Genomic DNA, 20,899 nt, shown 5'->3' with positions numbered 1-20,899 from the left:
CTGACACTGTTTCCACTGTTTTTCCATCTATTTCCCATGAAGTGATGGGACCAGATGCCATGATCTTTGTTTTCTGAATGTTGAGCTTCAAGCCAACTTTTTCACTGTCCTCTTTCACTTTCATCAAGAGGCTTTTGAGTTCCTCTTCACTTTCTGCCATAAGGGTAGTGTCATCTGCATATCTGAGGTTATTGATATTTCTCCCAGCAATCTTGATTCCAGCTTGTGCTTCTTCCAGCCCAGCGTTCCTCATGATGTACTCTGCATATAAGTTAAATAAGCAAGGTGACAATATACAGCCTTGACGTACACCTTTTCCTATTTGGAACCAGTCTGTTGTTCCATGTCCAGTTCTAACTGTTGCTTCCTGACCTGCATACAGGTTTCTCAAGAGGCAGGTGAGGTGGTCTGGGATTCCCATCTCTTTCAGAATGTTCCACAGTTTATTGTGATCCACACAGTCAAAGGCTTTGGCATAGTCAATGAAGCAGAAATAGATGTTTTTCTGGAACTCCCTTGCTTTCTCCATGATCCAGCGGATGTGGGCAATTTGATCTCTGGTGCCTCTGCCTTTTCTAAAACCTGCTTGAACATCTGGGAGTTCACGGTTTACATACTGCTGAAGCCTGGCTTGGAGAATTTTGAGCATGACTTTACTAGCGTGTGAGATGAGTGCAATTGTGCGGTAGTTTGAGCATTCTTTGGCATTGCCTTTCTTTGGGATTGGAATGAAGACTGACCTCTTCCAGTCCTGTGGCCAGCGCTGAGTTTTCCAAATCTGCTGGCATATTGAGTGCAGCACTTTCACAGCATCATCTTTCAAGACTTGAAATAGCTCAACTGGAATTCCATCACCTCCACTAGCTTTGTTAGTAGTGATGCTTTCTAAGGCCCACTTGACTTCACATTCCAAGATGTCTGGCTCTATGTCAGTGATCACGTTATCGTGACTATCTTGGTCGTGAAGATCTTTTTTGTACAGTTCTTCTGTGTATTCCTGCCACCTCTTCTTAATATCTTCTGCTTCTGTGAAATATTACAGTGTGCTTAATGTTGTTAACACAGTAAGTGTTCTGGACCCTTGAGGAGAGTGTTAGAGGCTCAGCCCAATGTACAGTGTGGGAACTGTGAGCCAGCTTTCCTTGGGAAAGTTAGAGAACTCCCTTTCAAAGGTTTTCATCTCATGAGGTCTGAAGGTATTGTGTGGGCCCTGCTTGGTGGAAGAAGAACGTCTGAGTGACTTCAAGTTGAGGGGGTGAAGCAGTGACAGAGTCCGTAAGCCACATGTAGACTTTTGGGTGGCATCCCACTTAATAATGTGGTCAGCAGTTTTCTCAAGCTCACTGAGACTCACATGGACAGAAGTTTCAATATTTCCCAATAAATAGCCTACGTGCATGTTAAGTCACTTCAGTCATGTCTGACTCTGTGACCCCATGGACTGTAGCCCACCAGGCTCCTCTGTCCATGGGATTCTCCAGGCAAGAATACTGGAGTGGGTGCCATTCCCTTCTCCAGATACTGCCTACAAGTCAGAGTTAAAAAAAAACAAAACTCATGGCTTTCCATTGTTTGATTATGAGCAAGAGAAACGAAGCTGATTTCTGAATCCATTCTAATTACAGTAATTACAACAAAAAAGCACCTAATGTTTGTGGGCTGCATTGTGGTTGATGAATCCAGAAACCTCATTATCCTCTATGAGTGGGACTGAGTGAGGCTTAATTATCAGATAAAAACGGAGGTTCCTAGAGGTCAGGCAGCTCAGCTGATGGGAAACAGCCAGAACTTAGATGCATACCCACCACATCACAGCTCTCTCCCCGAATCATAAAGTTCCTGGAGGGTCTAAATGCAGTCTATAACTGAGCAAGCACAGTGGTCAATCATGACTTCAGGTCCCAAGTGCTAGGTGCACATTTGCCATTATTCCCCTCTTTGTGCAGAAGGCAGATGTTTCCTTATCAAGGAAGCAAAACCAAATCAGGATAATGTTCACCTCCACCAACCGAGTGGGGCAGAAGGTGGAAGTCATCACTTGGATGAATCAGGTCGGAAAACAACTACTAAGTCAAACAAGTAAGATGGAAATGATCTTGATTATTTGCCTACACAGTCCATATTCACTCTATAATTGCTCAAACCATTTCTATGTATTGCATGAAATAGGTTTTGCCATGCTCTTCTTTGAGCAAGGAAAGGAGAGGGCATTTTAAGTTTTTCTGGGTGCAGATTTCAAAATCATCTGCATCAGCTGTAACTAGTATTGCAAGCAAGAGCATAGCTTTGAGGCAAGGCTTTAAAATACACTTCTTATTTCATAAGGATTTGCGAGGTGATAACTGTTTTTTTTTTTTTTTTACATGTGTGTCTCGGTGCTAGCAGGACAATTACCTAATTTTTTTTTAACTTTTTATTTTGTATTGACGTGAAGCCAATTAACAAACAATGCAATAGTTTCAGGTGAACAGCAGAGGGACTCAGGCATACATATACGTGTGTCCATTCTCCCCCAGACTCCCCTACTGTTCAGGCTGCTACGTAACATTGAGCAGAGTTCCATGTGCTATACAGTAGTAGGTCTTTGTTGGTTCTTGTTGTTATTTAGTTGCTCATTCGTGTCCAACCCTTTGCGACCCCATGGACCGTCACCTGCCAGGCTCCTCTGTCCATGGGATTTCCCAGGCAAGAATACCGAGTGGGTTGCTATTTCCTTCTCCAGGAGATCCTCCTGATCCAGGGATCGGACCCACATCTCTTAGGTCTCCTGCGTTGGGAGGTGGGTTCTTTACCACTAGCACCACCTGGGAACCCCCTTGTTGTTTATCTGTTTTAAATACAGCAGAGTACATGCCCCTCCTAAACTCCCTACCTATCCCTTCCTCCCATCCTTCCCGCTTACAGCCAGAAGCTCATTCTTTTATATGTGGAATCTAAAAAAGAAATGATACAAATGAATTTACTTACAAAACAGAAGCAGACTCAATTATCTTTTTTAAATCTGGAAAGTGGTATAAAGTGGCATCTCCCACTTGTTGACTATGTAACTTTGGGCAAATGATCCTATGTAAGATTCACTTCCCATTTTTAAAAATAATAGTACTTTCAGCATAGGGTTCTTATCAAGTATTAAGTGAGATAATGCATGGGAAGCTCTTAGCATTTTTCCTAGCATGTAAGAAGCTGTCGTTCTTGCTAACAGTTTCCTTATTTGATATTTTCCAACCCAAGAAAAAGAATCCACTCTTTTGAATAAAACTTTGAGATAATCCTCTGAATGTTTTCTTTTATGTATATAAAAGTGTTAAAGTATTATTTGTGATCAAATAATTCCTAGCCACCTTTTGAATTATCTTCCCTCTGTTTGTATTTTATATCAATATACGGTAATGCTTTGGAAAAGCAGAAGCTTTAACATGCTGTTGTCTTTGTTATGATTATCTGGCCCCCTGAAGGGTGCCTGGTGCTGTCCATCTCCCTGCATCTGGTTGGCTCCCTGGAGAGCTGTGGGGAGCCTCGTAAGTGGCGAGTTCTAGCTTACTGACAAGTCCCAATGCCAATACAGTCTTACAGAAATATCTGAGAATCTGAAAGTCTGGATTCAAGTTCAAATTCATCACTTACTAGCTGTACATACTTGAACAAGCTACTCATCTCTCCAACACTCCCAGGGAGTTAAGGTGTTAATGGAGCCTCTTATTTCCTTTCATGGAATTATTGCGATCCTTCATAGAATGACAAAGTGATTTTAAGCCACTAAAACATTACATCACTTAATATCATTATGGCAGACTCACTGATATTATAAAAATTAATATTAATAATAATAGGGCTCAGGCCACGGTAATGAGATCATAAATAATACTTTGTTAGAATGAGTTAATTATATTAACAAGCCACTTTCACAAAGTCTTAATAGCAAATATAACTTTTCTTTCATTAAAAAAAAAAACCGACTACTTTTTAAAATCCAATTGCTTTTCCCTTTCAGCATGTTAATGTAAAAATCTCTCCAAATTTAAAGTTCTGAAATCTTCCCTGGTGGCTCAGATGGTAAAGAATCTGCCTGCAAGGCAGGAGACACAGGTTCCAACCTGGGTCAATCAGATCCCCTGGAGAAGGGACTGACTACCCACTCCAGTATTCTTGCTGGGAAAATCTCATGGACAGAGGAGCCTGGTGGGCTATAGTCCACAGGGTCAGAAAGAGTCCGGCGTGACTGAGTGATGAACACACAAAAGCAAGATGCCTTCCGAAGGGCTCTGCCTCTCTTGTCCCATGGGTTTGAGATCAGGAGAGCAGATCCTGGAGAGTTTGCTTCTCTCTTTAATAAACAGAGAAATCCAGATAGAGAGTGCGATGAAGTGTGATTGTTACACCTGCTGCTGCTAAGTCGCTTCAGCCATGTCCAACTCTGTGCAGCCCCATGGATGACAGTCCACCAGGCTCCTCTGTCCCTGGGATTCTCCAGACAAGAACCCTGGAGTGGGTTGCCATTTCCTTCTCCATGCAATTCAGGAGAAAACTGAACAACTCAGGACTCTGGAGCCAGACTGCTGGGGTTCAAGTCCGCTCTAGTTTCATGACTACATAATCTACTTCTCTGTACCCCATCTACAAAATTGGAATAATAACTATAGTCCCTTTACCGTAGGCTTGTTTTGAGACCTAAATGAGTTACTACAAGTAAAGTGCTTAGAACTGTCCTTAGTTGCTGTTCAGTCGCTCAGTCACGTCTGACTCTTTGCGACCCCACGGACTGCATGCAGCATGCCAGGCTCCCCTGTCCATCACTATCTCTTAGGGTTTGCTCAGACTCACGTCCATTGAGTCGGTGATGCCATCCAACCGTCTCATCCTCTGCCCTCCTCTTCTCCTCCTGCCTTCAATCCTTCCCAGCATCAGGATCTTTCCCAATGAGTTGGCTTTTCGCATCAGGTGGCCAAAGTATTGGAGCTTCAGCTTCAGCACCAGTCCTTCCAATGGACATTCAGGGTTGACTTCCTTTCGGATTACCTGGTTTGATCTCCTTACTGTCCAAGGGTTCTCAAGAGTCTTCTCCAGCACCACGGTTAGAAAGCGACTGTCCTTGGTCCATAAGAGCTGTCACCAAGTGTTTGCCCCCATCATCATCCTCACCTTCAAAAGAGACATCTCGTTTTCTCAGCTATAGAACAGGGCTTCTCCTTGTGCAGGATTTGTAGTGATCTCTGTGCTCGTAGCTGGTTTTTTTCTGTCCTTGTATCCCTGTCCCCAGCTGTGCTGGTAAACCAGGTCTCTAAACACAAAAGCCCTGATCTGAGTGTTTGCTGACTTCTGCGGTGTAACTCTTCCCAGCCTGGCTGGCATCAGGCTCCCTGTGATTTAATAACTGTCTGCCAACTTCCTGAACACTTAAAGTCAATCCTCCCAACCTTAGATGAGCCAGCTTCAGCACACCACTGCTAATGGCTTAGACATGCAGTGGCAGTGAGGAGGTTAACCAGTCAGGCTGGCGGCCGCATCAGGTAGCGCTAGATGAAGAAAAGCAGGAGGAAATGTGTGGGAGTACAACGGTGCCCTGGAGGGCGGGCCTCACTGTAAATTCTGATTGCCCAAGGTCAGAGACGCCAAATCAAAGAAATCAAACCCGTGTCCCTCCTTGGAATCCAGTTTCCATGATAGTGAGTCGAATGCCCCTGATTTTCAGACTCCCTCCGTGCCTCTCCCTGGCCCCCACTTACTTCGCTATACTTTGAGAAACAGCCAGAAGCTTGTTAAATAGGCGCTGGAGAGGAGGACTCTCACCTGCGCTGACCCCCTTGCCTTAGATTCCCCTCCTGATCGCCCTCCCCATCCTCATCACCGCTGCACTCTGCGGATTCCTGGTTCTCCCGCCCCTTCCTTTAGTCTAAAAAGGAACTGAGTTCCTTCTCACAAGTCCCTGTGTACAGAGAGCATACACTATTTCAATCTACAGATTATTAATTATCTTACACCTGCAGAGATCAATCTACAGTATTCTAATATCAATCACTGACCACTGGGGGAAGCAGAGATTAACCCAAGAGCCCTTCTAATAACAGTGAGGATGGCTATTTGTGGACTATAGTAAACATGATGTGCTCATTGCATGCCGAGACCCACACACTTCTACTACTGCTCAATCCCCCAAGTGTTAGAAACCAGGTCTTCACCTGCCCTCTAAACAGGGGATAAAGGTCATTACTGTGGAAATTGACCCAAGGATACTGACACAGTATCACAGTTGACAAGCCCCACTGATGCTCTTAGAGCTTCCTATCAGATTTCTAGTTTTCTTCCACCCCATTCTTCAGTATGAACTGATAAGCCAGAATTATCAGAGAAGGAATGAAATCCTCTCATTTGGAAGATAGGGACTGTCTTAAGGTTCCCCAGAAAAACAGAAACTATAGGATAGATGAACGGATAGATCGATGATTGATGGATAGACTATAGATAGGTATGGAGGGAGAGAAACAAGCAGAGAAAGAGAGACTGATTGATTTTTAAGAAATTTGCTCATAGGATTGTGGGACTGGCAAGTCTGAAATTTATAGGGCAGGACAGCAGGCTAGAAATTCATAAAGAGTTGATTTTTCAGACTTTGATTTGAAATCCTCAAAGCTGGAAATTCAGCCAAGATTTCTGTGTTGCAGTCTTGAGGCAGAATTCCTTCTTAAGTCTTTCTTTTGAATAGGTAAAATCCACCCACATTATTTTTCTAATAATCATGTATGGATGTGAAAGTTGGGCTATAAAGAAAGCTGAGCACTGAAGAATTGATGCTTTTGAACTGTGGTGCTGGAGAAGACTCTTGAGAGTCCCTTGGACTGCAAGGAGATCCAACCAGTCCATTATAAAGGAGATCAGTCCTGGGTGTTCATTGGAAGGACTGATGTTGAAGCTGAAACTCTAGTACTTTGGCCACCTGATGTGAAGAGCTGACTCATTTGAAAAGACCCTGATGCTGGGAAAGATTGAGGGCAGGAGGAAAAGGGGATGACAGAGGATGAGATGGTTGGATGGCATCACTGACTCAATGGACATGAGTTTGAGTAAATGCCGGGAATTGGTGATGGACAGGGAGGCCTGGCACGTTGCAGTGCATGGGGTTGCAAAGAGTCGGACACGACTGAGCAACTGAACTGAACTGAACTGAACCCACATTATATAAGATAATCTGCTTTGTGCATGCATGCTAAGTTGCTTCGGTCATGTCTGACTCTTTGCGACCCTATAGACTGCAGCCCACCAGGCTCCTCTGTCCATAGGATTGTCCAGGCAAGAATACTGGAGTAGGTTGCTATGCCCTCCTCCAGGGGATCTTCCCCACCCAGGGATCAAACCCATGTCTCATTATGTTTCCTGCATTGGCAGGTGTTTCTTTACCACTAGCGCCACCTGGGAAGCCCAGTCTGTTCTACTTAAAGCCAACTCATTGTAAGTATTAGTCACATCCACAGATACCTTCAAAGCAACATCTAGACTAGAGTTTGACCAGTAACTGGGCACTAGAGCTTAGTCAACTGGACATAGGAAGTCTGCCTTCACAGAGACCAAACCACAGAAACAGATAAAAGTGTCTTGGAAGAAACTATACAGGGAGAGTGCTTCATTAACATGTTATTAATATCTTTAGAGAAATAGGAGAAGATATTATAACCTCAAAACAGGAGCCGGATGTTATGTGTTTTAAGAAAATAAAAGCTCAGCAAACAAAGTAAGAGCCTCTGGAAAAATTCAACATATTTGAAAATGTCAATTAAAGTTTCAAAAGATGATAAACTCAGAAAGTAAGGCAAAACCCCACAGAGGTGTAATAGAAGAGAGAAAAATAAAATTAAAGAAAATCCAAATGATCTGACATCCAAACCATAAAACTTCCATAAAGATAGAACAGAGAAAATAAAGGAAAGGAAATCAATGAAATAAAGTAAATTTCCCAAAGTTGTTACCATTGACAGCTTGTGAGAGCCCACTGACTACCCAGGACTGGTTGAGGTAAACCCACATGAAAGTGTACGTCATTGTGAAAGCTCAGAAAACTGGGAGCAAGAGAAGATCTTCCAAACTGTTAAGAGAGGAAAAGAGACCAGGTCACACACAGGAACCAAAATGACTTTGGATTTCTCAAAAGTAACACAGAAGGAATTGCTTAGAATTCCATACATGACTTAATTATTTTTTAAAAAAGCATAATGATGGAGTAAAAATATGTTCAGCTGTGTGAGGTCTCACTTGACCTCATTCACACCCCCTCTCAGGAAGCTGCCTTGGAAGAGTTCGAATGACATTAGCACAGCACCCATGATAAACTCCTACAGAGAGGCAGCCTGTCTGTACAGTAGCCGTGTGGTGGGGAAAGCATCTTCCTTCGCATCCTGATCTCTGTACTTGGGATCTGGTCCCTGGGTGTCTTTTTACCATTCTTATTTCATGTATGTGGTTAATTAGATGAATTTTTTGTGGACTAGCAGGAGTTACAAACCATTACATGGCATTTCTGCAGCAAGATGTGTTCCAAGTTCAAAATAACCAATTTGCCAACGATCTTTGGAATGTGGACCCTGTTCAGAGGAATCCGGAGTCCAGGTTGCGGCAGAGTCTGTGCACGCTGAGCAGCAGCGGCATCCGTGGCTCACGAGCTGCTCTGTTTCTCCAGGTTATCAGTGTACTTGTCTCTCCCAGTTCACTGGGAGGAACTGTGAATCTGAGATCACAGCCTGCTTCCCAAACCCCTGCCGGAATGGAGGCTCCTGCGACCCCATAGGAAACACTTTCATCTGCAATTGCAAAGCTGGGCTCACTGGAGTCACGTAAGTGTGATTGTACAGTTAGTCTTTTCCTACACTGCCTCTTCTTGCTAAATAAACAAAACTAACTGGGGCAAAATATCCACTACTGATAGGATGGGCAAGGGGTTAATACCTGAACATGAAGAGTGCTTACCAGTGACTAAAATGGTATCAGGGATTATCTCTGGGGAGTGCGGTTATGGGCAAATTACATTTTTACTTTATTCTTCTCTATATTTTCAAAAAGTTATATAATTACTATGTGTTATATAATCTGGAAGCAATTCTTTTAAAGAAAGTCATCTATGACCCTAATGTTTCCAGTATAATTCTGAGACAGATATGCTATGCATTTCCCCAGAACTCATCAACTGGACTTTACTGCCTAGCGTTTTATGATCATCCTGAGAAACTAAAGACTTACCTTTCCTATGAAAATCTTTTATTCCCCCAAGAATGAGGGAAATTAAAGTGTTAGCCAAATGGAAAGGGAATGTTTTCAGTTCTGAGTAAAACACCACTTTAACCATCCTTGATGGTTTTAGAAGTATATATATATATATAAAATCTCAAGCAAAGTGATATTCTAATTACAGATCAGTCTTATGTATTCATTAAAGCAAATCTCCTGAGGACTTTACCAGGAAATACTTAGCTGACTTTGAATCGTTGGATGTAATTTAAAGTAATAAAGCTGCATTTATTTTTAAATACTCTGTGATTCTGACTAATTTCCAGCTGACCTGGCCTCAATCTGTTCACATTAGGGACGTTTGACTACATTTTAAAAGGTGGATTACCAAAGATATACGTGATCGGACCTTTTAAAATGAACATGTCGGAACAACTGCAGAATTAGAGGACAAGGAAGAGGAAAGACTATATTCTTAAATAATGTTAAACTCAGGAAGACTTACATGTTTACCTATTTTAACTAAACTCAAAGCAAGTCATGGATTGCTTTAAAGAGAATAAAGTTAATTTTTTTTTCATTAGAATGCTTTAATCATTTTTTCCCCTGGTAATCTGAGTTAGCGTTAGCCTTTAACAGAAACACAGGGAGTTCCCTGGTGGTCCAGTGACTGAGAGACCACGGTCCCCATGCAGGCGCCCGGGGTTCCATCGCTGGTGAGGGAACTAGATCCCACATAAAATAAATAAAAAGAAGTTTTAAAAAAACCTAAGCACAGAATCTGGAAGATAAACACTGCTATGCATCCCTCCACCCACCGCCTACATATGCCCCATTACCCTTGCTTCCCAGAGCGACCAAAAATTACTGTGTTCATTAGAGGGAAATGTCAGAATCAGAACCTTTCTTCTCCTGGGAAGCTCTGTATAGGGCGTCTAGGTTCACAGGTCTTTATCTGCAAGTCTACAATCCCCAAAGCTCTAAGAGGTAAAAAGATTGAGAACATAATCGTGGCAAACATTTGCTGGCAAAACCAAGCAAACCATCCCGAGGCTATTCTAGTCTTTATTTCCCTCATTTAGCGTGACTATCCATATGTTTCACTATAGAAACGCTGGTATATTTGGTGATAGGTCCTATGCCAGTTTGTGGGATGGGGTGGGTATTTTACATAATATGAAAGACACGTAGTGTATGTCATTTCGAAAATTGCTAAATTTTGCATTCTGAGATCCATCTGGCCCCGAGCATGTGAAGACCAGTATGTCTTCAACAGCATCTCTGGTTTCTTTTTCCACGCTCTCTCTTCTCTCCCAGGAGACCCCTTTCCTCCCCACCCAGCCGGGTAGGCTCAGGGTATGGGAGAGATGGCATTGGCTGGTTGGTAGGAAGCCCTTCGGGTGATGAGGACGTCCTGGCTGGGCAGATAAAGCCCACGCATCTCCCGTGTACCCTGCATCACGTCATTTCTGCTCAGGGGCTTTTTACCTTTCTGAAAGACGTCCGTGTAAGGGCGGACGCCCGCCGGCCCTGCTGTTTAAGAGGGGCCTTTTGTCTTCTGTCGCAAAGGTGTGAGGAGGACGTCAACGAGTGCGAGCGGGAGGAGTGTGAGAACGGCGGCGCCTGCGTCAACGTGTTCGGCTCCTTCGTGTGCAACTGCACGCCGGGCTACCTGGGCCAGTACTGCGGGCTGCGGCCGGTGGTCGTGCCCAACATCCAGGCCGGGCACGCCTACGTGGGCAGGGAGGAGCTGATCGGGATCGCTGCGGTGCTCCTGGTCATCGTCGCCCTCATCGTCCTCTTCGTCGTCTTCCGCAAGAAGGTCTTCCGCAAGAGCTACTCCCGCAACAACATCACGCTGGTGCAGGACCCCGCCACGGCCGCCCTGCTCCGCAAGAGCAATGGCGTGCCCTTCCGGAGCCTGCGCGCCGGGGACGGCCGCCACGCGTACCAGGAGGCCGGGCCCCCGCAGGTGCCCGTGCGCCCCATGGCCTACACCCCCTGCTTCCAGGGCGACTCCAGGAGCAACCTGGACAAGATCGGGGACGGGCTGGGCGGCGAGCCGCAGGAGATGACCACCTTCCACCCCGAGTCCCCGCGCATCCTGACGGCCCGGCGGGGCGTGGTGGTGTGCAGCGTGGCCCCCAACCTACCCGCCGTGTCCCCCTGCCGCTCCGACTGCGACTCCATCCGCAAGAACGGCTGGGACGCGGGCACTGAGAGTGAGTCCGTGGGAGGAGTTCAGCAGCGTTGCTTCCAGGAGTGTTTTAGTGGAACTTTGGGAGGGAGAGCGACCCCAGAGGCACAGAGCTCCCCTGAGGACAGGCCTTGACACTGAAGGTTCACACCAGCCCTGAAGTCTTGCTCTGGTTCTTATTCCCATTTACAGATGGGGAAAATGAGGCTTATAGAACATACATAAGGTGCCCACCATCACGGAGTTCCTAAGAGGCTGTTGGTATTCCAACCTGGGGCTGCCAGCCACTAAAACCCATGCTTTTCTCTTAACAACATACTCTTGGCAGTAAACCAAGCAGGGTAGCCACATAGGCAATATACAGGAAGTGTGCTCTGGAAGGTCAGAGGAAAGTAGCACAATATAATTTCCATTTTTAAAAGATGGTTCAGACCAATCCATGGAAAAGAGACTAAGCAGAAAGTAAGCGATAAGGAAGCAGTTAGTTGGCCTCTACGAACATCTAGGAGAGAGGTGGTGATTGCTTTCCTTGCTCAGTCAGGCAAGCTCTGTTGTATCCTATGACTTTTCATCAGGCCTAGTGGCTTTATATACAGGCAGCAGTAACACCCTGGGTGGCTGGTTTCCAAAGGCTGGGGATATAGTACTCTTATATATGTTGGAGCTGAAGGGGGCGGGGAGGCAGGTTTTAAATGAAGCTAGAAGGAAATGGCAACCCACTCCAGTGTTCTTGCCTGGAGAATCCCAGGGACAGCGGAGCCTGGTCGGCTGCCGTCCATGGGGTCGCACAGAGTCGGACACGACTGAAGCGACGCAGCAGCAGCAGCAGAAAGCACCTGTAGTCAAGGAGATAAACGGTTCCTCCATGGAGGGAGGGGGCATGCCTCCTGGTGTCTTTAAGCTTGAGTAAGATTTGGGAGGAAACTGTCTGAGAGGGCCTTCTAGAAACAGGAAGCGGCTTAGTTAGTGTAGGGGACACAGAAGGGGTCTCCTGACGGGGGTCTGGCTCTGTTGTTTAGGAGGAAGGCAAGGCTTGAAGTAAAAGTTTGGATGCCAACTACACTCAAGATGATTGAGAGTGTGAGCTCACCAAGGGAGCAGGAGCAGAGAATATGCTCAATCTGGGCCACTTGCAAACGCCTGCATGTGGGAGGTAGGCAGGGACTAGGGCCAGGAAGGGAAACACACACGGGCCACACAGACAGAGCCGGAAAAGCGGAAAGGGCAGCGAGCAGAAGTTAAGGGTATCAGCAGGGGCAGCAGGGTTCAGTCCCATAAAGCCATCCAGGAGGATACAGTCTTACACAGAAAAAAATAGATATACTATGCTTACCACCTGGAAGTTTCTTAGTGATCTCAAGAATGTTTCAGTGAGTCTTCAAGACAGAGTCCAGTGTGCAAGGGTTAAGGATGAAGAGATTGGTGAGAAAACAGAGGCAGCAAATGATCATGAAAAGTCACCCCTGCTGTGTGCTGAATCGTTTCCTTAAATCCCACGCTGCCCCACATGGGCACCATTTGGAGGAGGGATGAGTGAAATAACTTGCCTACATTTGATTCCTGGGTCAGGAGATCCTCTGGAGAAGGAATAGGTACCCACTCCAGTATTCTTGGACTTCCCTGGTGGCTCAGCTGGTAAAGAATCCGCCTGCAATGCGGAAGACCTGGGTTCAATTCCTGGGTCAGGAAGATTCCCTGGAGAAGGGAAAGGCTACCCACTGCAGTATTCTGGCCTGGAGAATTCCATGGACTGTATAGTCCGTGGGGTCACAAAGAGTCAGACACAACTGAGCGACTTTCACTTCACTTCACATCACAAGCAGTAACTAGGAAAGGGAGGGATGGGATTCAAACCTGGTGCATCAGGTTCTTTTTCCAAGACTACTCCTGGAACTTTTACAGGGAGGAGGAAGAGGCGCAGGAGAGGGAGGGTCTGCTGACGATGGAAGAGAGCCTCTACGCATGCCATTCTAGTTCACCCCCACTGCTGAGTCCACCGTTAAGGAGACACACTTATACTTCAAGTAGTTGCCCTTGGGAGAAGGCAATGGCACCCCACTCCAGTACTCTTGCCTGGAAAATCCCATGGACAGAGGAGCCTGGTAGGCTGAAGTCCATGGTGTCACTAACAGTCGGACACGATTGAGCGACTTCACTTTCCCTTTTCACTTTCATGCATTGGAGAAGGAAATGGCAACCCACTCCAGTGTTCTTGCCTGGAGAATCCCAGGGACGGGGGAGCCTGGTGGGCTGCCGTGTATGGGGTCGCACAGTGTTGGACACGACTGACGCGACTTAGCAGCTGCAGCAGTCGCCCTTGGATTTTACCTGTAAATATATTCCCTCTCAAATTATCTATAGAGTTAGACTTCACTGCAGCCTTGCTAAATCCTCTGGTTAATGGAAAGCCTCCTATTACTTAGCAATGAAAAGTGAGGGGCTTAAATAAATGGAGGAGTGCAGAGAGGAGTTTCTGCCCAGCACTGTGCTCACCAGGGTGGGTCACCTGGCATCTCCTCCCTCCCATCAGCTGTGTTCACAGATGAGCCTGGTGCCCACTTTGTGCTTTTCCAAGGCACATCTTGTTTTCTGCGGTGTGGCTACTGACAGGTGAATTTCTCCCTGGCGTCTCTCTCCACTTAGATCAGCTGTTTATCAACTGATTGTTTTGCTGTGGCTCCAGCATCTGGTGGCAGAGGCCACACCGCAGTGCCCGCTCCCACCACCATCCAGTGTGGAAGAAATGGTGATCTCTCTAGTCACAGAGAAGAACAGCCATTCCTGAAGCATGAGGCCCCTCTCTTGGAGCCATCACACTCTGTAATGATTTGAAGTTTTCCTGCTGATCAGGATCCTGCTGATCCCTCTCCCTACTTCGGAATGTGACAGCTTTATTTCCAGACTCCACCTCAGGCCAAAACTCACACGACCCCCCAAAGTATTGTTGAGTTTTTATGAATACATTTCCTCCTTTGTTAAGCAAGGCAGCGCTAGCTGGCGAGTCTCTGGGCAACTAATTCATTTTTCACTTGACAACTTGGAGATACGGGTTGTTTTCCATTGCTTCCTTAGTCCATCAAATAAGACTGTAGTGTGTGTGTGGCTGTGTGGGTGTCTGTTGGTGTGTGTGTGCAGACTGTCTTTGTGCGGCAAAGGAAGGGGAAGTGTGTGGCTAACAGCACATCCACACCACTGACTGCCCTCCTGCCAGAGTGCCGCGTGCTGTCATTCCCAAACATGGTGTGACGCTGCCCTCTAGAAGGCAATGCGGAAAACTTCACTCACTCCCCAGAGATGAAGTTTGGAGACCTGTAATGATATTCTTGCCTATAAAATATTTATACCCCTATTTTAAAAATAATCTCACTTAACCTGGTGTTGACACTACGTTGGTCCATGCAAATGATTTAAATTAACTCTGAATGCAAAACCCACCCCACTCCATCCTCCCTTCACTCCTCACTCAATTGCTCCCCTTTGAAGGCAGAACAGCGACTTTCAGCTGTCAGCTATTTGGAAGCTCATTTGCCACGGGTTAAGGGTTTCGAATCCATAATGTAAATCTCTTGATTGACAGACCTTTGCCCCCGATGGCACAATCAATTTTCTACTGTGTAGCTAAATTCTTTTCTCTAAGCAGATGAAAGCGCCCCAAGAAGTGAACTCTGGCAGGGGACGGGGCTGGAAATATGCACAAGGTAACCAGTGTCATTTCTGCTTTCTCTCTGGCTGTCCGCGAAGACAAAGGGGTTGATGACCCAGGAGAAGTGACCTGCTTTGCAGGCAGTAATAAAGGCAGCAACTCAGAAGTTCAGTCCCTGAGTTCCTTCCAGTCAGATTCGGGCGACGACAATGGTAAGAAGTCCCGGGATTTGTTTCCCCTGGAGGACTGTGTTTCCTGTGCTGGCAGCCACTGGTTGAGGGGAGGGTGATGGGACCTGTTTCGTTTCCTGACCTGATCTTGGACTTCTGCCCATGCTCACAGCTTTTTGGTGAACTCCACTGCTGGGTGTTTTCACAGAAAAAGCAAAGCTCTCATTGAGCTGCCCCAGCTGTGAGCAGGAACAGAAGGAGACAAGGTTCCCCCAGACCTCCAGTGATGCGTCCTCTTTGATTTGGCTCATGATGGAACTACCTTCTCCCAAAGAATACTCTCCAGCAAACTGTGACGTATTTCCTTTTTTGTTTTAACTCGTGATGATGTCTTCACTCTACATCCAACCTACCCATCATTAGAAATTTGTTCAGAGGCAAGACCTCCTTCCAGTAGCACCTGCTTCCCAGAGAGGCGGTGCCTTCACTCAGTTGAGGACCCCTTATGATCGCGTGGGGTCATGAGCCTTTGGAGACTCTAGTAGACATGATAAACCCGCTCCTTTGAAACATGCACACACACCCAAAATGGTGCATCCAGTAACATGTGGCTCATGAGACCCCTGACTCCACGACCGCTGCCTCCACAGCTTATGAGCCCCTGCTTACGGAGAGGACGTTAATTCTGGCCTCAGTCTTCCAACCTGAGGAACCAGGCTTGGAAACTAGGTTGATTGCCCCAGGAAGGGGAGGGGAGCAGAAATGGTCGTGAAACAGAATTTACCACGTGGTGGTGAACCAAGAATAATTTCCAATAGTCATCACCACACAGGCAACCTTATCTTAGTCTACACCTAATGCCATTTTCCCATTTGTTGACTGTTAAAAACAGAATATGTATTAATGTATGTCATCATTCAACCCATAAACCCTTGCAGAGTTTTTCTTGAGCACTGACTCCTACACTGGGCGTTCTGTACCATGAAGTACAAAATGAAAACAACACAGTCTTTGCCACCCCCCCAACTCCCACCCCACAGGTAAAGATAGAAGCAGGGGAGCCCCAAGACCATAACATCAATCACAGAAGTAAAACAGTCTGCTTTCCCCGTCACTACCCCCAATCCCTCCCACTTCCTTCCCAAATCCCTGGCCCTCCTGAGAGGTGCAGAAACCATTGGGCAGCAAGCCTCATTGACAGCAGACTTCTTCCAAGCTTTCTCAGAAGGTCAGAGGCAAGTCTCCAGATCTGTTTGCCTTGCTGTTTACCCCCTTCTTCATCCCTAACCAGAAGAAAAGCTGTTTCTGGTTTGTGTTTTATCTAGAGGCACCCAAGAACATAGTGTTTCCATACTCCCGACAGCAACTCCAGTGATGATGTCTGGTTGACTACTTTCACAGTGTCTGCTTCATCACACCCTTGGGCTTTCACGCTTAGCATTCTAGGCTGGTTCATTCTAGCAGGCTTCCTAAAGTGGTAGGAATTTTCTACCAATTAGTTTTTTTTTTTCCTCTTTCTTGTTTTTTAAATTATAAAGTATGATAACACATTTACAGGAGACTTGGAAAATACAGAACAAAATTACAGATAATTTTGCTATATATTACAATTTGTTAAGTAAATTAAGATTTTTAGTTGGAATTTCAATATCAAACTCTCAAAAGTTAATAGAATGAATATACTGAAAAGCAGAAGGATACAGTGGACCTGAGGGCTTCCTTGGTAGCTTGGATGGTAAAGAATCTGCCTGCAGTGAAGGAGACCTGGGTTGGATCCCTGGGTCAGGAAGAGCCCCTGCAGTAGGAGACGGCAACCCACTCCAGTATTCTTGCCTGGAGCATTCCATGAAGAGAGGAGCCTGGCGGGCTACAGTCCACAGGGTCTCAAAGAGTCAGACACAACTGAGCAACTAACACACACAAAGTAGACCTGAAAAGCACCATGAACCAACTCAACATAATTAAGATTTATACAATTTTCACACAATAGGAGGATACAAATTCTATTCAAGTTCCCATGGACTATAAACTAGGAGACACTGGAATATATCCAGGGACATAAAACAAGGTCTAAAGGTATTGAAATCATACAGAGTCTGTCCTCTTAATCACTGTGGAATGATGTTAGAAATCAATATCAAAAGACACTTGAAAATAATCCATATATTTTCAAGAGTAATGTGACATTTACCAAAAGAGATCTCTGACTTAGCCGTCTACCAATTGGTTTAAGCCTGATCACCTCTCCAAAAGCTTCTGGTATCAGATGCTAAGGCAACCCAGGTGGGCACAGAAATTTCCTCCCCATTTTCTGACTGTTTCAGAGGCCAAGCTCCCATCTACACTTTGCGGGTGGGAGCCAGGCGTCAGGTCGTCCCAGTCTGCTGATAGCACCATCTGAGTATGAAATCATCAGTCCTGCAAAGGTTATCACCCATCACTGGCATTCGGCTCAGAGCAGCACAACTTATTAATTATCCCTGGGAATAGTGAGATCTTCCTCAGAGACTTTGGGAGTTACTAATGAGAAATTAGCATGAGCTTAGGAGCCTCTGCCTTCCTAGATTGATTTCACTGGGCCACAAGGTGTGAATTTATGGAGTGGCAATTCCTGCTGACCATGGCTTTCAGGAGGACTGGCCCTAGATTTGCTACTGTTTCCCTTCCTCCGAGAATCCCAGGGGATAACAGTGTCCACTGTAGTCTAGGAGATGGACTATGGGAAACTTTGGGTATCTGCGTGCTGTACCTTTGTTGTTGCTGTGCTGTTGTTAAGAGTGTATGTTCAGAAGACATAACTAACCTGAGACTGTCCTTCTCATCCCTCCTGTCTTCTTTCCTGGCCACAAGCATCCATAGTGACTGTCATTCAGCTTGTCAACAATGTAGTTGACACTATAGAGAATGAAGGTATTTACTGTTTTCTTCCATAGCATTTCTTTGTGCAACTACCTTTTTAGGAAATACTGTTTCCTTGTTACTTTGAAAAAGGAATGATTTTATTTTATTTTTTTTTCAAGTAGTACAGTATTATATATGTTTCAGATGTACAACATAGTGATTAATACTTTTTGAAAGTTATACTCCATTTATAGTTATTATAAAATATTGGCTATATTCCCTGGGCTGTATAATACATCCTTGTAGCTTCTTTATTTTATGAACTAAGGGTGATTTTAATCAGCTGGCAATAGTAAAAAGGTGGTTTCAAATGAGACACTGAATGTCTCTCTCTGAATTAGAGTGAATTTTACAATTTTGAAAAAAAAAGTCCAGTATGTGAGGTACTCTTTTTACAAAATCCCTTCCCAGAGAAGAATAGCCACTTAGTTGAAATCCAGATTAATACTAAGTTTATTCTTACATTCAACATGATTAAGCACCTACCATGAGCTAGGGATATTTAAGAAATCATTCAAAGCTACAATATTATGGGGATTGATTTCAATCAAGTAACTTTCATTAGTGATTTTAAACTGTTAGGACCTGCTACAGATGGGTTTTTTTGTTTGTTTGTTTTGAAAATAACAACAGGGAGAAATAGGAGCATTGTTAAAAGTCACCCTAAATGCCCTGTTGTACCCTCTTCACGTGCCTTGGACTGTCAGTTTCACTTCTCACTTTGTATTTAAACAGTGTCTGTCATGGATCAAGGACAGAACTTCAACCGAGGTGACGCTGCCACGCCCCCAGCACCAGATGTTCCTTATGCATTAGAAATTTTGAGTTTGCTCTTACCCTGTCCGTCTCCCTCCATCGTTTCCGAGCGTCTTTGACCTGACCTTTGCATGTTCCAGGTGTCTTGTGTGCTCGGCACTAGGGGTGAAAGCCCCGCCCACATCTCCCTTGAAAGCCCCGCCCACATCTCCCTCCCCAAGCCTCTCCCTTGCCCCAGTCATTCATTCCTCTGCACGGGTACCTCCCGCCCTCCTGCGGCCCACGGGAAGGCTGGTGCATCTTCCCTCTTAGAGCATGTTGCCAGCCTGGCTCTGCACTTAGCCTGCAGCTAGAAAGAGGGAGAGGAGGGGAGAGCCTTCTAGAACTGTGTTTCCACAGCGTGCCCTTGCTCACCAAGGCTTATGCCGTGGCTGAGTGGGAGACGCGGCAGCAATCAGGCCTCCTCCTCAGAGCTGCCAAGGCCTCTACCCCCCGGGCAAGAGCATGGCTGGGCCTGAGAAGGGCCCTGTAAAACGCATGGGGCTGCGCCTGGCTTCTTAGCAGTCTCCTGGGCATTGAGAGTTGCATGCCAGGTCCCCTGCCCGCGGCTGTCTGCGCCCTGTGCCCAGCACCGCCCTGGAGGAAACTAACTGCCCCGGCTTCCCTCTCACAGCCTACCACTGGGACACGTCCAACTGGATGCCCGGGGCCCGCCTGTCCGACATAGAAGAGGTGCCCACCTACGAGAGCCAGGAGGGCGCGGCGCCGCCGGGCAGCGAGCGGGGGCTGGAGAGCGACTACTACCTGGGGGGCTACGACGTGGACAGCGAGTACCCGCCGCCGCACGACGACGACTTCCTGGGGCAGGACCCGCTGCCGCCGCCGCTGCCCGAGGACTTCGCGGATCAGCTGGACGGCCTGCCGCCCGCGCGGCCCGGCTCGCTGGGCGGCACGCTGAGCCCGCGCTGCCGGAGGCGGCCGCAGTTCCACCCCAGCCAGTACCTCCCTCCGCACCCCTTCCCCCACGAGACGGACGCGGGGGGCCCGCCCGCCGCCGGCGAGCTCAGTACTTTCGGCGTGAGCGTGAGCGCGGGCGCGGCGGCCGCGGCGGGCCCCGCGGACGGCGTGGCCCTCTCCTTGCACAACTCCCGCGGCCCCTCGTCCTCCGATGTGTCAGCCAGCTGCGGCTTCGACGACTCCGAGGCGGCCGTGAGTGACTATGAGAGCGTCGGGGAGCTCAGCCTCGCCGGCCTCCACATGCCCTTTCTGGAGACCCAGCAGCAGACCCAGGTGTAGAGGCGGCGCGGAGCCCGCGGCTGGCACAGCGCGCAGAGACCGGCGCGGCTCGGTCCGCGCAGCAGCAACGCAGTATTTTCGGCTGGAAACTCCTTCCCCGAGTCGTACTGTCACGAGCAAGCTCGACTCCCCTTGAGTGAAAAGGAAAGGCTCAGAAATGGTTTCTGAGAGGTGACCCATCGCCCGGGGCAGCGCGTGCCTGCCTAGATGACCCAGAAGGTGCACCGAGTTTTTCAAGGGGAAGCAAGCTCCACTGTGACGTTAGATGGCCCATCCGTCTGCTTTGTGCAGCCTTGTGCCCTGGGAAGTGTTACAGCGTCGTTCCGGTCCTTGCAGTATTAATAACTGGCAGCAAGCCAAGAGGCTTTGTTGCATGTAATTTTGAGCCAATGGGGGGAAGTGAAAATAGTAGTTATGACTGTTGGAAAAGTTAGTCTCTTAGGCAAAAGAAAAGAGGAACAACCATTATTAAGAAAATGGGCTGAAGCCTTTCAAATCAACTTTTTTTTTTTTTTAAATAAGCTACCCAATTTTCAGCTATAAAGTTAGGTTTGGGTAAAATGTTTAGTATACTCAGTTATTTTTGTTTGTTTGTGTTAAGCATCCGAAATAATATAGTTATATTTTATGATCATTGAGAAAGATATCAATGAAAAGGAATACTTGAGATATCTGGGTCCCATTTTGTAGGTTGAGGGGAAAGTTAACATTGTGCAAACATTGGAA

General features: G+C 46.5%; 1 pseudogene; it reads left to right on the top strand.

Moving 5' to 3' along the window:
* The window catches only part of LOC148773933 (protocadherin Fat 3-like), a 173,696-nt pseudogene extending 153,523 nt beyond the window's left edge, over positions 1-20,173 (top strand).
* The last annotated feature ends 726 nt before the right edge of the window (positions 20,174-20,899 follow it).

This window comes from Moschus berezovskii, chromosome 25, assembly GCF_049115385.1.
Source record: "Moschus berezovskii isolate FMDL1 chromosome 25, NW_MosBer_1.0, whole genome shotgun sequence".
Lineage (NCBI taxonomy): Eukaryota > Metazoa > Chordata > Mammalia > Artiodactyla > Moschidae > Moschus > Moschus berezovskii.
The sequence above is the reverse complement of the archived record's forward strand: the minus strand, read 5'-3'. Positions and strand labels throughout refer to the sequence as shown.